The following is a 16,471-nucleotide window of genomic DNA, read 5'->3' as shown; positions in this document are numbered from 1 at the left end:
GTGCCACGGCCATATCCATGTAGTCGGCACCTACGGTGTACGGAATTACCGATGTTCAATACTACATTTCTCTTTAGTTTTGGAAGACCACCACTAATATGCTTTGAAATGAAATGAAGTGTCCAGTTTAACGTCCCATGTTTATGCCCCAAGGCTAAGGGAGACAGTGATGATGAAAAATGACTAAAATGGTGGAATGAGAAAGTCTGAGAAAACGGAAAACCGTTAGAAAACCCACGCACACCGTGTTTGTTCACAAAAATAGATCGCACGGCGCAAGATGACACCTGTGTCTCTTGAAAACGAGCAATATCTACAGGAAACGCGAAGAACCAACTCAGAGAACGACATACTGTAGCTATATGCTACAGAGGCAGATTGACTCACACGGATTGCATAAACTACTGGGAACGCATTCACTCCAGCGGCATTTTTACTGAAGCTAAGAAATTCAAGTGAAAGATGTAATAATTTTTCTCTTCTTTTTTACGTAAAATTCATGTAGTACCGGTACTTGTGCAAGACTCTTGGTCTTGATCTTGATCTTGGTCTTGCAACGGGATTCCTGGTCTTAGTCTTGGTTTTCACATTTCGCAATAATCGCATCCATTACGCTTGTAGTAGTCATAGACACAGTACTTTGAGCCACACCAGAATCTTCTGACATTCCGACCTGGAATCTTGGATCACTCGCGTAACGCAAGAAAACCCGCATCTTTTCGTCATTGCGTAGTGCACCACCCCGAATTTCGGTTGATTCTCCTAAAAAATGTGCTAACTACTCTACATTTTCTTTCATGAACCTATAATGTTTTTTGTAATCACAATTCGCAACATTTCTATGCAGCTTACAAGTTTTTCTACGTTGCGAAACAACCATATACTCTGCCATATTTCGCACGGAGTCACCTACTGAGCTGGCTCCACAAATTTGGAGAAGTTACTTGCATCACAAAGGAATATCTGATTTTTATTGATGTCAAATGCGGAGTATTTACTCTGCTCGAGAATAGAGGCGTGGTTACTCCAAAAGGTCAGGGCTTCCCCGAGGTCAGCCGAGACGAGTGGTGCTCAGTTCTCTTTTTATTGATATTAATGCGAGTAACTACTCCAAAATTGGGAATAATGAATAACTTCTCCGTTTTATTGATATCACCCATTCTTTAACTTGCATAAAATCGGGAATTTCCAGAACATTATCAAATGTTTCTATTGCACAGTGAATCTACTGATACGCTTACGATACGAAAACAATTATACTGATCCTCGATTACATTTAATTTTTCTTTCTTATATGGACTTAAATTAATTATTCATATTTCTGTCCAAAAGATAAGGTGGAAGAAAAGTCATCTGCTCATTCATAATAATAATAATAATAATAATAATAATAATAATAATAATAATAATAATAATAATAATAATAATAATAATAATAAAAGATTTAAAGAAATTTTCGGAACTGAAGTTTCACACCATATAATAATTAGATACTCGCCCTTTTGAGGTTTTCTGCTCTTCACGTTCTTTTACCTATTTCGTAGAAAGCGATCTTTACTTAAAAATCCCACTCGTAAGTTGACAGTCATCACGCGCACTTCGCATCGAACCACACTATAGTAGCCAAGCCACTGAACTACACCTGCCCGCAGACGGCGACTCACCAATGGTTGCGAAATACGTGAAGACTTAAATGCACTCCACGTAGCAAAATGAATGCAAAAATGCCCCAATAGGAATAACTATATGTAGTAAAGAATCAAAAGAGAGAGAGAGAGAGAGGGAGAAAGTACACACGTAGTCATCTGGTATGAATGATTTTCATAAAGTACACAGCTTTATTTTTATCAGCATCATAAAAATTTAATAAAGAAGTTTTATTCTGCTTTTAATAACAATCGTTATCTCACACATTACTGTTACTAAACATAGAATTAAAGTACAATGCATTTTTTAAGAGAAGAAAAAATGCACTAAATAGGCCTGTATCTCGTATGAGTTTTTGCTTTTTAATTTGTTAATGACGTAAACATACAGAAAAAAATAACCCTCGATTCTAATTCAAGATATCACTCTGTCACCTATAACTAGTGATATACATGCTACAATTTTTGCTCTATACGTTCGACCGTTTTAAAGAATATAGCGTACACAACCCCCCCCCCTTTACGCTTGTTCTTTCGTAAATTCGAAGATGATTGAGTATGCGCTGAACTATAAACATAAACATACTGTTAATTATTATTTAACATTCACTTAAGACAATTGGACCGTTTTACTATCTATCATTACTCTTTATAATAGAACTACTTAGGGTGAGTGTGCAGTCGTCTCCAGTAGTCAGCCATTTTTGAGTAACAAGCAATTAAATAAGCAGTAACAAGCAATTAAATAAGCATGCGATAACCTGTTATCAAACAAATAGTCAACTAAAACCTAAATCAGAGCTCCAGTAGTCAACCTCATTTGTTCTGGCCTGGTGTGACTTCTCATAGCAGAAAAGAAAAATGTTCATTTGAGGTCTGCTGTTGGAAGTGAGCAAAGTGAGCATTTTGTTAATAGAAACATAAGGAAGAAGTTTACTTCAAAGTTAAAACTATATTATTGAAAAAAAAAACCGAGTTATTGCTTTCTTCGATGCATGAATGTATGTAGTTTGTTAAAAAAAAAAAAAAAATCCTGGTTTTTGATACAGAACAAGATATTGCGTAGAAATAAGGGGGGCTGACTACAGATTGCATTTTTGATAACGTTTCTCGGTAGTCAGACATAGGCTAACTATGGAAATGACCCTTGACTTCATTTTCCAGTGGTCAGCCCCCATTACTTTCAACGGACGACTACTGGATACACATACTCCAGTAGTCAACCACCTATCATTCATACAAATTAAATGCACATTTCTACAACTGAGACACCTAACTAATACGTAGAAGACTTTCCTAACGATTTAACGAAAAAAGTAGCTATTATGAAGTCACTAATTGCATCATGCAAGCATAATACAGTTATAATACCAGCCATTTCAATTCTTATATTTTCCTGGAATTGAGGGGGAAAAAAGATTAAGAATTTATGGCTGGTCTGAATTCTCTCTCTAAAATTTAAAGGACAGGTAATGAGTATTTTTTTTTTACCCTGATCATAGGTTAGTCTTTTAATCTAAGGTAACTATGAGGAAATCAGGGATATCAATATCTAATTGATTTGATAATTTAAATTACTCCGCACAATGTCGCGTTTCTGCACGTTTTTAATTCCAAGGTTGCAACTGCTCTTTAACTATTATTACTATTATTATTATTATTATTATTGGTATTATATTATTATTATTATTATTATTATTATTATTATTATTATTATTATCTGTTCCGTTCCTAGAGTTACCTGATTGCCGAAACAATACAGAATAATCATAAATATTTACATTCTATTCTAACTCATGCTTCTCATTCAGTACCTCATAGCCTAGCTACACTTTCTCATAGTAACCCACTTGCTTTCTATCAAAACCTAATTAAAAACGCGGTTTATCTTTTTATAAGTAAATTCACTCATAGATGCATGTTAGCATATCTTGAAGAGAGACAGCGGAAACCAAAGAGTCATAGAGTGTCATTTCAAGAATTCTAACCAAAGAGGGCTACCTGGCTGCTGTGAAAGTTATTAAATACTTGAAATCGAATCTTCATGAGAAAACAAATAATGTTGAAAGTGTTCTTCAAGAAATTAAGGGGACGGCTGACCGTGAAGAAAATATGTCTAACATAAGAACGCCTGATTCAGAGTTTCTTTCAACCGGTCCAGACATCCTCTACTGGAATAGACTCAGTGTCAGATGATTTTGCAACCAGGTGCGTTGAGGATACTGTATCCAAAGAGTCTTTTTGTTCTACACTAATGAACACAGATAGGGCTATTCTTCTGTCCGAAGAGGATCGATATGCTACATCAGTACTTGCTAGTGAGATGTTCGATAATCTTAGTCCTAGAACATACCAGATTTCTGCAATTAAACTTCTAGAGCCTACAAATACATCTGCGATATCAGAAATAGATGTTACGTCTGACTCAAACCAGGAAACCAGTACATCCGTTGTGGCACCTTATGGTGAAACCACGCAAGGTGAAAGGTCTGCTTCGGTTTCTACAATCGGTAGTGCCATAAATAACTTCACATGATCTCAGAAGAAATTCAAAGAGAACCTTCGTCAAACATTTCCATATCATCTGCCTTTGATCAGTATCTTTTCTTGCCAACTCCAATCAAAAACAAAATTATCAAAAATGTACCCAGAGAAAAAGTTCCAAGTGCAATATCCTCCCAAGAGTGGAGAAATTGTCAGATTTTAAAGAATGAAAAAAAAAAGAAAACTAGAAAAGGAACGTCTAAAACGAAAAAGGGAGAGAATAAAGAAGAAAGGAAAACCTGCAAAAGTCAAACAGAAAGAAAAAGACTGTCAAGCCAAGTAGCACTAGTAGTTCGGAAGACGAGATGCAAGATGTTGTTGAAAGCTGTGTAAAGTGTAAGGCCTAAGAAGAATTCATAAGTGACATTGAGGGCGACACATTTAAATATATTGGGTGTAATTTTTGTCATCACTGGTGCCACTTGAAATGCACGTGTCTTAGAGAATTATCATACGGAGAAGCTACTAAATAAGTGTCTGTGTGTCCTGAATCTGCTTAATGAACTTCATATTAAAGGATTAATGTCATAGCTAAGTATAAATATCAATGTAAATATAAATAAGCCTATATATTAGTTTTAAATAGGCCAGTCTAGGCCGAGACACATTTTTCTTAGTTTATGGTAAGTACAATAAGTCTTTTTTTCCTATATCGCAGTAGATTTTCCACGTAGTTTTTCTCTGTAGGAACTCTGAGTGCAATATAATTGTCCCTTAATTTGATAACTGGGGAATTGGTCTCTTAAGGCTGTGTCCAACCCTCGGAATGCGTTGGGATTTCCCTATATAATAACATGGCATATTTCTTTCCAAAATATTATGAAAACTATTTACTTTATACATTTCAAAATTCGTCCAAATGTTTGTTAGTATTAATATTGCATGTTTACTTTTACTTTTTCTTGCTGGGGCAATATTAGAGCGCGCTAATTAAAAATTAATTTTCTTCCATTTAAAATCTGTGTAAGATAATGGCTGCATTTTGCAACAGCGCAGAACAGCAGATAGGAGGCTAAGCAGGTAGGTTTCTTTCCTTCTCTGTCCCCCGGTAGGTCACGTGCGCGAACTTTGGGTTGTCTCCGAAGATGAAGAAACAAATGGAATGCAGATTGACAACAGATAAGAGCAAAGTCTATTTTCTCTTTTTTCATAGATTTTCAAGATTCCATTGATTCTACATAAACGTCTCCACGAATAGTTACCTGTAGAGGCCTATTGGAGCTAACGACGTACGAAAGTTTCAGAAAATATGTCTATGTTCCTTTCAAGTGAGGGAAGTGTTCATTTATAAAAGTAGTTTTGAACTGTATAGTGTAGAGTAAACTAGCTTATTTGTCGCATCAACTGACAAACGTTTACACAGAGATCGAAAACGATTTATGCTGTTGTGATGTATAGCAAGCTGAAAAATAGTTAATATATGTGTAAGAAGAAAACGACCGAGAACTGTTTTTCGATATATCATATCGTTTATGCTCTATGAACATCAATATTGAAACCGGAAATAGTAGTAAATTTCTACCAGTTCCGGTTTTCAATAGAGAGATAGGATTGGAGAGGGTACATTTTCTAGAAACGTTGAATCAATTCCCTAAAACCGCTTGTCGCTAGATAATATAGTTTTTCATTTATGGCCCGTAAGTTGTCCATCTCTATTACTTCCGATTTATATAGAAGATTGACGGAGGAGATGAAACCTATTCTTAGGACGCTAAATCGATTTTAGAAAACCCCTCGCGATATCTCTTGCCGCTTTTGGTGTGATACCTGTTAACAGACAGACGAACATAGCCGTTCTGTTAGCTCAGTGGTAGAGTGCTCACCTCTGGTGTTTGCTCCCGGTTCGATCCCAGCTCGCACCAAGTGGCTTTGTGGTGGATAAACATCATGTTCGTGAGTTTTCTTATTTTCTTCCACTTTCTTCATTCCACCATTTCATTCATTCTCATTATCACCGTCTCCTTTAGCCTAGTCGGCATATTCGTCGGACGTAAAACACAAAGATTTCCCTTCATTTCTAAATAATAACCTAATGCATTCTACAGTGTTCTGTTCTTGGCTAATGCCCTAATAATAGCACCAGATTGATGAAACACTTGCAGATTGATATGCCACAAAATAGATTATTATTTATGTCAAAAAAATGTAGCACAATATCTGCCAGGTAATCACTACAAGCAAGAATCTATCTATTTCGTTCAAATAGTGTTCCCCATGAGACAAGACGAGAAGTAAGGTTTTCTCGTCTCGTCTCCTAAATTTAATAGGTCTCGTCACGTCCCGATCCTCGAAGACTTCTTTCGCTCTTGTCTCGACATTTTATTGTTCTGTTTTGGTACTTCATGTTTTTAAGAAATTATGCCCTAATTTTTCTTAATTTCATCTGGAAGTATCACAACCGTTCCTCGTCACGATTGGTCCACAAATAATATGGTATAATAACATTTAAATCATACTTATTATTGGTCTAAATTGTGTAACGACTTGCCACTTTAAACGTAGATAAATGCTCTTCATTGTTTTCGTATCATCATTTTACCAATTTGTAGGTTTTTACATATGAATCATGTAACACTAAAACAGTGTTTGAGATCAAAACTTGGCTGAATCAGTGCTGCCCACGGGACTTGAGAAATTTCTCGTTTCGAAAACGAGACGATAATTGTTGTATTTCTTGCGCCGTCTCGAATTTAAAAAAATACTTTTCGTGTGGTTCTCGAGATTATAATCGATGAATTTCTGGTCTCGTGGCCAACAAACGTTCAGAATGGAATGAACCTGTGGACTTGCGCGGTGGTGCGTCTGTAGGGAGCAGGTGCATTAGCAACGGCTAGAAGTTTATCCAATCATTACGTGAATAGAAATAAAAAAAATACATAGTTTCAAATTGCTAAAATTTAAATACAACACAAATATCGACCAATATCCAGTTTTTGTTTTTCTTACGTCATAGTGAAATATTAACCAGTATAAACTGCTTGCAGATATGTACTTATGAAGCGCTTGTAGAGATGTACTTATAATATCGATTCAAATGCTATCATAACCAGTGGCGTATTTAGGATCTTGTTTCGGAGGGGAAGGCTTGAGAACCAGTAAGCAGCATTTGTGTTGTACATATAATGTGAAAAAAATAATAATAAAATTATTTCGGGGAGCTCTTGAGCCCGAAATCCTCCTAAATGCGCCACTAACCAAAACATATTTATTATTATTATTATTAGAGCATAAATGTAAATTATCCTTCATAATATTACTAATGGAGCAAACTTTTCAGTGCTGTATCTCAGTTACCTAAGTTACACGTTATCCAGGTATTCGCCAAGCGAAATTGTAGGCCGCGAGATTTTGATTGAGATGTTTCACCCGCAAATCATCATCAGATCAAGTATTAACTCTCTTCTGATGGATGGTCAACTACAAAATAGAAGTAGGCCTATTTATGAATGTGGATATATGGACTAATATAGCTCTCTGTGGATATACTTTTATTGATTCAGTGCGATTTGTAATCATTCCAATTTGAGACAAGGTTCATGTATCGGCCAAATTTGATCGAAAATTTGATATTCCTCAGCTAAAAATAATAATTCTAGTTTGCGACCAACCGGTAATTGGTTCTTTAAATGAATCAGGAGAGTAGAAATAAGGTACACGTTGCCAGATATTTTTCCCTAAAATTATGAAGTGGTATGAACTACATGGGGGAAACAACGATAAACATCTCTTTGTTCACAAGTGACGTAATTGTAGATTCATAAGATGTAACGTAACTTTGATCAGGAAACTGAGTCCAAATATACTATATAACACACACACGCACACACACACACACATGTATATATATATATATATCGGGTGTTGCAAAATAAGTGATACAACTCTTGGGAGGTGACTCCTGCCACTCAGACAAGAAAAAAAAAGTTCTCTTGAACTTTAGGCTATCGGACATAGTTTCGTATCTACAAGGTGCCGAAAGCGTGGGAAAATGACTTTCGGACGCCAATAGTTCGGAAACTATCCAACGTAAGAGGGCGGATAAAAATTTTACTGAAGAAGTCATACCTGCTGTATTAAATTTTGCATGTTTCACAATCCTACCATGCACGCGCAAGGGATTCCCCAAAGGAACGTAGGGAGTCCCGGTTAATCTACCAAATGAAAATTGGTCTAAATGGATATGAATTGATAGGGTTTCTACCAGGTAACAATAATTCGTTTGTATTAAGTCGATATCTGGAACAAATACAAAATGGCGGATATCTTCATGCCTGTTGTGTGTGGTTGCATAATCGCCAGGTACGGATGCTGGCCAACAATGACGTTCTGAGTATTAAGTGTAGCGAATTTGTACTCAAATGCTTTAGAAAGACATCTGGAGTATCGGTAGAGCACAACAGATGAAGCAGGGTGATTTACATGTGTGGAAACACTTAACAAAAAATGCTCAGAAATGCACTCATACTAAGTAAACGTGAGTTCAAAGCGTCGGAAATGTAAGGAATAGCATCAAGAACATGAAAGCCATTGCCAATTCACCATTTAATATTCCCTCACACTGATGCAATATGATGTGCACGGTTGCATACCAATAAGGATTCAACAATTGAGGCCAGGTTGAAATTGTGCGAGGGGATTCACTAAGAAACTGGGTAAACTAAAGGAATGTCACTAGTGGGATCGCATGATCGATATTGAAATGTGGCCAACGTGTGTGTGGATATCAACATGTAGCTAATGGACGTCGCACTACTGTGTGGATGTCAACGTGTCGCACTACTGCTGGGACACCGCCCCACGTGCGAAAAATAGGAAAATAACTACCTGAGGCCGTGGGCTCCCAGTAGGACTGGAAACTGCGACCACGCAAGCGCTCTAGCCCTGAGGCATCAAGGGAGCCTCACTTTCACTCTATTCATTTCTTTGAGGAGTACCCGCTTTGTTTGGCAAGCGCTCTTGTACAGCCTCCCGACATGCTTGTATGTTTCATTTTGTTACTTCTACTGCACTGTTGTAAACAATCAGAGCTTTAAGACGTTTCTTCCTATCTCTCATGTCGTTTTATTTTCCATATGTATGGTGTTCCAGCAGTAGTGTTACTTGTGCCAAATTGGTTCATTTTCGTCTTTGTCTTGGCATGTGCACTGTGTGTAAGATACAAATTTCTGGAGGTATTTTCCTATATTTCGTGTACGTTATATGTCCCAGAGGACGTGTGACATGATACAAGTTTGTTATTTTCACGCTCTATCATAATTTGAAACATTGATTAAGAGATTTGTTTTCATATGTGTCGCATGTGGGACAATGTCCCAAACAAAGAGGGACATTAATACAATCGTATTCTAGTTACGTTCTACCAAAAAGTGCACCAGATGTAATAGCAGAATGTACAACGTTATTTTCCTAGTTTTCGCACCTGGGGCGGTGTTCCAGCAGTAGTGGGACATGTCATTTGTCCATTAGCTACATGTTGATATCCACACACATTGGCCACATTTCAATATCGATCATACGATCCCACTAGTGACATTCCTTTAGTTTACCCAGTTTCTTAGTTAATACCCTCGCACAATTTCAACTTGGCCTCAGTTGTTGCATCCTTATTGGTATGCAACCGTGCACATCATATTGCATCGGTTTGAGGGAATTTTATTGGTGAATTGGCAATGGCTTTCATGTTCTTGATGCTATTCCTTACATTTCCGACGCTTTGAACTCACGTTTACTTAGTATGAGTGCATTTCTGAGCATTTTTTGTTAAGTGTCTCCACTCATGTAAATCACCCTGCTTCATCTGTTGTGCTCTATCGACATTCCAGATGTCTTTCTAGAGCATTTGAGTACAAATTCGCTACACTTAATACTCAGAACGACACTGTTGGCCAGCATCCGTTCCTGGCGATTATGCAACCACACACAACAGGCATGAAAGTATCCGCCATTTTGTGTTTGTTCCAGTTATCGACTTAATACAAACGAATTATTGTTACCTGGTAGAAACCCTATCAATTCATATCCATTTAGACCAATTTTTATTTGGCAGATTAACCGGAACTCCCCACGTTCCTTTGGGAAATCCCTTGCGCGTGCATGGTAGAATTGTGAAACATGCAAAATTCAATACAGCAGGTATGACTTCTTCAGTGAATTTTTATCCGCCCTCTTTACATTGGATAGTTTCCGAACTATTGGCGTCCGAAAGTCATTTTCCCACGCTTTCGGCATCTTGTAGATCTGAAACTATGTCCGATAGCCGAAAGTTCAAGAGAACTTTTTTTCTTGTCTGAGTGGCAGGAGTCACCTCCCAAGAGTTGTAACACTTATTTTGCAACACCCGATATATATATATGTATATATATATAAATTGCAACTTACCAGATTAATATGGTGTCGGGCCACCTTTCGCCTTCAGAACGGGCCCTTTCGCCTTGATGCGACGTGGGATGGAGGCATAGAGGTCGTGAATGGTAGCAAGTGGAATTTTACACCATTCCTCGTGTAGGGCATCTGCCAGTTCTGTGAGAGAGGATGGAGGTGGAAATCGTCGCCGGAGTCGTGTTTCCAAGACGGACCACAGATGTTCAATTATGTTGAGATCTGGGGATTGGGCGGGCCAGGGGAGGTGTTGAACTTCATCCCGATGTTCCTCAAACCACGCTGCAACAACGCCAGCTGTGTGAATGGGTGCATTATCATCCCGGAAGATGGCGTCATTGTCCGGGAACAACATCCGGACCATACGATGCAAATGGTCCCCTAAAATTGCGACATAATCGTTGGCAGTGATTCGTCCGCTAAGTGTGACCACACGACCCAATGAAAACCATGATATGGCGGCCCACAGCGTCACCGAGCCGCCGCCATGTTTCACAGTTGGGCGGAGACACTGCAGATCATAAGCTTCTTTGGGCGTTCTCCACACATAAACACGGCACGTGGTTGGGAATAGGGTGAAGGATGACTCATCCGACCATATCACACGTTTCCAGTCCTCAACGGTCCAAGTTGCATGGTCGCGGCACCATTTGCGACGTGGGAAAGCGTTATGGTTCCTGATGAGCGGTTTGGCCCGTGCAACACGACCCCGTAAGTTCATGTCATGTAATTCGCGGCGGACTGTGATTGTCGAAACAGGGTGGGGGAGGTGCTGATTGAGTTCCTCCGTCACTTGCTTCGCAGTGGCACGACAGTTCTGCGTGACAATGCGCTTTAATACCCGGCGTGACCTGTCACTCATGATTTTCTTCCGCCCACTGTTCCGCTTCCCCGATGTGGTTTTCCCGTGTGTTGTGTAGGCCGTCATCACCTTCGACACTGTCCCACGCGACACAGTAGCCACTGCCGTCACACTCACTCCACATAACCACGCATCAACAATTTGCCCTCTGAAAATCTGAGAGGTCTCCCATTTTACACTACCTCCGTCTGTTGCAGCCACTGGACACTGCTGTTCCTCTGCGCCAGGCGTAGTATGGAGTATGGAAACCGACCTAACACACAACCACCAGCGGTCCGGCGCTGCGGGCGCCACGACACCACTGCCAACCCATACATCTGACGTGTTGCCAACTACATGTGTTTCCATTTTTCTGATCACCTTCTGTAAATCAAGTTTTGAGTCAAAATCAAGTAAAAAATATTTCACTTGCTTATCTTTGGAATACCACTATCGGATCCAAATGATCTAGACCCTCAGAAGTATTGTAATATTTATTTATTTATTTTGTATTATTAGGCATAACAGTAATATATGCCTATTACTGTTATGCACACGCATGAAATGCCATGATTTGTTCTTTCATCTTCCCAGATATTTCTTTTAAAGTTGTAACGATTTATTTCGCTTTCTTCCTTTCCTCAGAATTTGGCCTAGGTTGACTATTCTCCTGGGTACTGAAGGTACTCCAGGCTATCCAACCGTAACTTAAATTCTATTTCCACAACGAGAAAAAAAAACTTAAGTTAAAATATAAAAGAGAAATAAAATAACATCTGCAATAATGAAGAAAGGAAGATTTAAACGAAAGAAAGAAAAAAAATAAATAAAATTAAACTATACTTCGAATCAGGATCTTTTCTCCTGTTGAGACCACTGCGAGAAGCACTGTAACTGTTGATAATATCCATAAAGTTTAATTCCTTCCTTCTGAAGACCACTTGCCAATATTGTTAATCCAGCTTATAACTAAGGGATATTCAGATCTCATAACACAATGACGACTACTTCGGACAGTACAAACTAAATTTATTGTTAGAACAGAAAGAAAAAAAATAAAACTACAATGACAGAGCTCTCCTTCCTGCACGGAGAGGAAAAAGATTGAAATACATTGCAAGTGGAAAAAGAAAAAAAAAGTATAATTAGGTTTGAAAATTTAATCCCAAATTATGTTCTTAATTCCAAATTTTGTCTTCACCAAACCTGCCTTTACAACCATATCTACGCGAACAGAACATTTATTTTAATGCACCTCTTAAGTTTCCAAATGAAATTTAGTTCAGGTTATAGTTAGTTTCATACAATATAAACTCTGTTTCGTCAATCCGATTCTTAGTGCAAGTACATTTTTGCATTTTGGAGATTTAGAATTACATAGTACAAAATTACAAGTTCTGTTTATATCGGTTGACCAAAAAAATAAATAAATAAATAAATTGTTATGTTGCCTGAATTCAATTTCGTCACAATTTAGTATTAAATTTTACAATTGTTTTTAAACACTATTACATCATTCGAAAGGAAGGGGGGTAACATTTCTTTCGCCTGCTGACATACATTAGGAATGCAAAAAAAACTATTACAAAGGTTTACGGCATACTTGTTAAATCGGTTCACAAACTGAATACAATTTTCACCCAACAGCTTTCCTAATGGCTGAACACCCTATGAAAGTGGCAGCGGTGGAGATAGAGAATGGCCGGGCCTACATAAACACACTGAAGAAATAAAATATCATCTGCCTTCGAGCGGGCAACCTGTCTATCTCAGGCGCAACACGTCTCTAAATACACACTTTCTTCATATACTTAACTATTTCTTTGCCCATGGCTCATTAAATCGCAACTTCTCCAGTGTCACTTTTGTGTAGCACAAATTTTTAACTACTGATCGTATCTGCCAAATATTTCTTTAAGTTACAGGGTGAGCGGACAAGCTTCAGGTAATTCCATTATCACAAGCATTTATGTTAACAACATGCCAGCAGGATAGAGAGAGAAAGCAGTGAACGTTCTAAACATCACCCCCGGTGTATCATTCCATACTTAAAGTTTACTAGAAGGGTCCTATTAACCACAAACAACAGAGCCAATTTCAGATTTTGGTACACAATAGTTAACGATACTAAAACTAACCTAACTGCTATAACTAACAAACAAAGAAATAAATTCACACAAAACGGAAGAGATTTGAGCGAAGATTTGATATGGAGAGGTGCTAAGCTAAGCGTAGATTTTTGATATTTGAAGTTCCAACCGAGACAAGTGGAAGTGGAAGTGAAGGGAGAGGAAGGACGAATTCTATCACCCAGGCGACTGGGGACCCATGCTTGACCGGAAAGATTTACTTTAAACAATCATGTTTCTAGATTCCATTACTCTAAAGAAACTCATATAATGTTATTTTTATCATTGTAGAAACAATTTACAAAAAGCAGGCGTATATATATTAATTTATCTTTGCTCCCCCCTTTTTATCTGATATATAAAAAAAATATAAATTTTCGAAAACCGATAATTTTAGTTCCTAGTTTATAGTTTTGATGGAATTTATGATAATTTATAGAATTTAGTCACCAATTGATCCGGATTGAAACAAAAATTTAACCAACCATAGCAACCATCTTCTCAAAAAAACTTCCTACACCTGGAACCTTCCTAGTCACATGGTCTTCTAAATTTCAAAGCCTGCTTCTCAAAATATCGAAAGTAGCTGCATCCCAATTTCAAACAAGAGACTATTGTTACCTGAGAGGTCTTGAAGTGCTTTTCAGTCCTGGATATGACCGTTCCTCCGGACAGCAAACGCCATTATAGCCGGTACTCGTGCATATGGATACGGAAGGAAAGTTCTGTTATTTTACCTTACATGTTTTTTTTAATCTGTTTATAGTAGTTAGTCGGCCTTCGTTTCTCACCCTTCGTCCACTCCTGAAATTCACTAACTACAGATCACATTATTACGTGGTTCGTAGGTGTTTAGTTGAAATTTATTTCATCTCAGTTGCCTGAGATGTTAGCACTACTCCATAGTCACGCGGAAAAAGGACGCTATCCCCTCCCGGCGAAGATAGCTTCACTTCGCCCCCCTTAATTTCCAATTGGTAGATTTAATACCGGGAGATTTTTTTAAATTTTAACATGCTTATCCACCTATTAAATGTGGTAAAATAATTACGATTAAAATAAAAATATCTAAATTATAACTACTTGAATGAGTCTAGTTTCAATTTCTTACCAAACAAATTAATTGATATTTTGTTTTAATTTCGACTTTTCTCACTTTGTGGCAGCACATTCACGCACAGCGAGGACTATAAACGAACACTTGATGTGGCTTTGGATCGAACTCGAAGGGCGCCATTTTGGGTCCTCAGATCCCAACGATCTCATACTAATATAAACAATTATACATGAGCGGAAAAGGGACCGTCTCATCTTCGGGGCCCACCGAAGAAAAATAAATTATCTCGATCGAGATTATTTATTTTTCCATCTTGATTCCCAATTATTTAATTCGAGTTCACACGACACCAAAGCTAACTCTTACCTAAATCGTCAATGAAGGTCAGGTACAAGACAACAAACACGACATAACATTTAACAAGCCTTACCAATGAAAGGAAAAAAAATATGACATCCTATTACTGATAACACACGACATAAGTAACAAAGGAGAAGAAAAAAATCCTAACCTATACCTACAAAGATATTAGCTAAGAGAAAAGAAAAAACTTCTTAAACTATATAAAAAAAAAATTTTCAGGTTCCACTGACAATTCACATTAACCCGCACGACATAAAGTTACACCTAAGATTCAGTCAATGAAATCATCTGCAAGACATCAACATCACATACACAAATAATATGACATAAGACTGTACCTAACCAAAAAAAAATAAAGTACACGAGAATGGAAATACACTACTAATGGAAGAAAGAAAAAAATCAATATGACAACATGACATGGAAATACACTAACAATGAAAGGGGAAAAAACGCAATGTGACATGACAACGAATTTATACCTATCTTAACGTAAGGAATATCTTCCTACCACTAACAAAATCACAGTATAAAACAATCACATACCATAATAAAAATTCAAAGACTTACAACTTTTTTTTTACTACATATCCTATAGCCTGTTTTGGTTTCTATTTCCTTTACCTTCTAATCGTTACGTAATTTCGTCTTGTATGATGTGAGGATAATCACGGAGGAGTTCTAATCTCTTCTCCTTGGTACAGTCAAATAATTTTAGGTTTTGAAAATTTTGGGTTCCTATACTTTCGCCTTTCAACGTATAAAGAATGGCGCTGTTTTTCAGAATTTTCTGGACCACATAAGGGCCGACATAGCCTTTCATAAATTTATACGTTTCATGCTTAACTGCAGATGAAAGGTAATGGGTTTTTACCATCACAAGATGTCCCTCTTTCAGGATTACCTCTCGCCCAGTTTTCTTTATCCTTTTTCTTTCAACTTTTGAGGTCACGTCCGGGTGAATTTCAAGATATTTATCTCTAATATTTAAATTATTTAAATTTGAGGGCCACGGAAATGATTTCTTAAAGACTTCCGCCGCTGAATACGATAAGAACAGTTCAGCAGGCGTACAGTTTATACTACTACATAAGGAATAGTTTAAAAGTTCCTGCGCGAGCTTTAATACCTGACTCCATTGCGTTTGTCTCTCCTGACACTCCAGTCTAATGATACGATTAAGTTCTTTATGGCTGCGTTCCGCTAGGCCATTCGCATTCGGGGTGTAGCTGGAAGTAAGAACATGCTTAATACTGTTACGATTACAATATCCTTTAAAAAGCTTAGAAAGGAACTGTGGGCCACGATCAGAGATAATAGCCCTGGGATAGGGGAACAGATAGAAATATCTCCTTTCCAACACTGCTTATCTCCTTACCGTGGGCCGTTTTAAGTGGAAAGAAACACACGTACCGAGAATAAATGTCTATTATTGAAAGAATATAATAGAAACCATGACTTCCTGGTAACTTCCCCACGATGTCCAATCCTAATCGTTCATGTGGCATTCTTG

The 16,471-nt window shown here is 37.7% G+C and overlaps 1 protein-coding gene across 6 annotated transcripts in view; it reads right to left on the bottom strand.

Annotated features, from left to right (window-relative positions):
- LOC145686102 (endoribonuclease Dicer-like) overlaps nucleotides 1-16,471 on the bottom strand; it is a 323,942-nt gene that overhangs the window by 273,374 nt on the left and 34,097 nt on the right. The window contains exon 1 of one of the 6 annotated variants that reach the window (XM_081759047.1): nucleotides 1,499-1,607. The exons of the other annotated variants lie outside the window; for them this stretch is intronic. The gene's annotated coding sequence lies outside the window, so the exon portion shown is untranslated. Of the gene's footprint in view, nucleotides 1-1,498; nucleotides 1,608-16,471 lie in introns of those variants that run through there. 6 annotated transcript variants of the gene reach the window in all.

Source organism: Thermobia domestica, chromosome 5 (genome assembly GCF_964235325.1).
Source record: "Thermobia domestica chromosome 5, izTheDome1.hap1.1, whole genome shotgun sequence".
Taxonomy (NCBI): domain Eukaryota; kingdom Metazoa; phylum Arthropoda; class Insecta; order Zygentoma; family Lepismatidae; genus Thermobia; species Thermobia domestica.
This window is presented reverse-complemented; position numbering and strand designations above follow the sequence as displayed.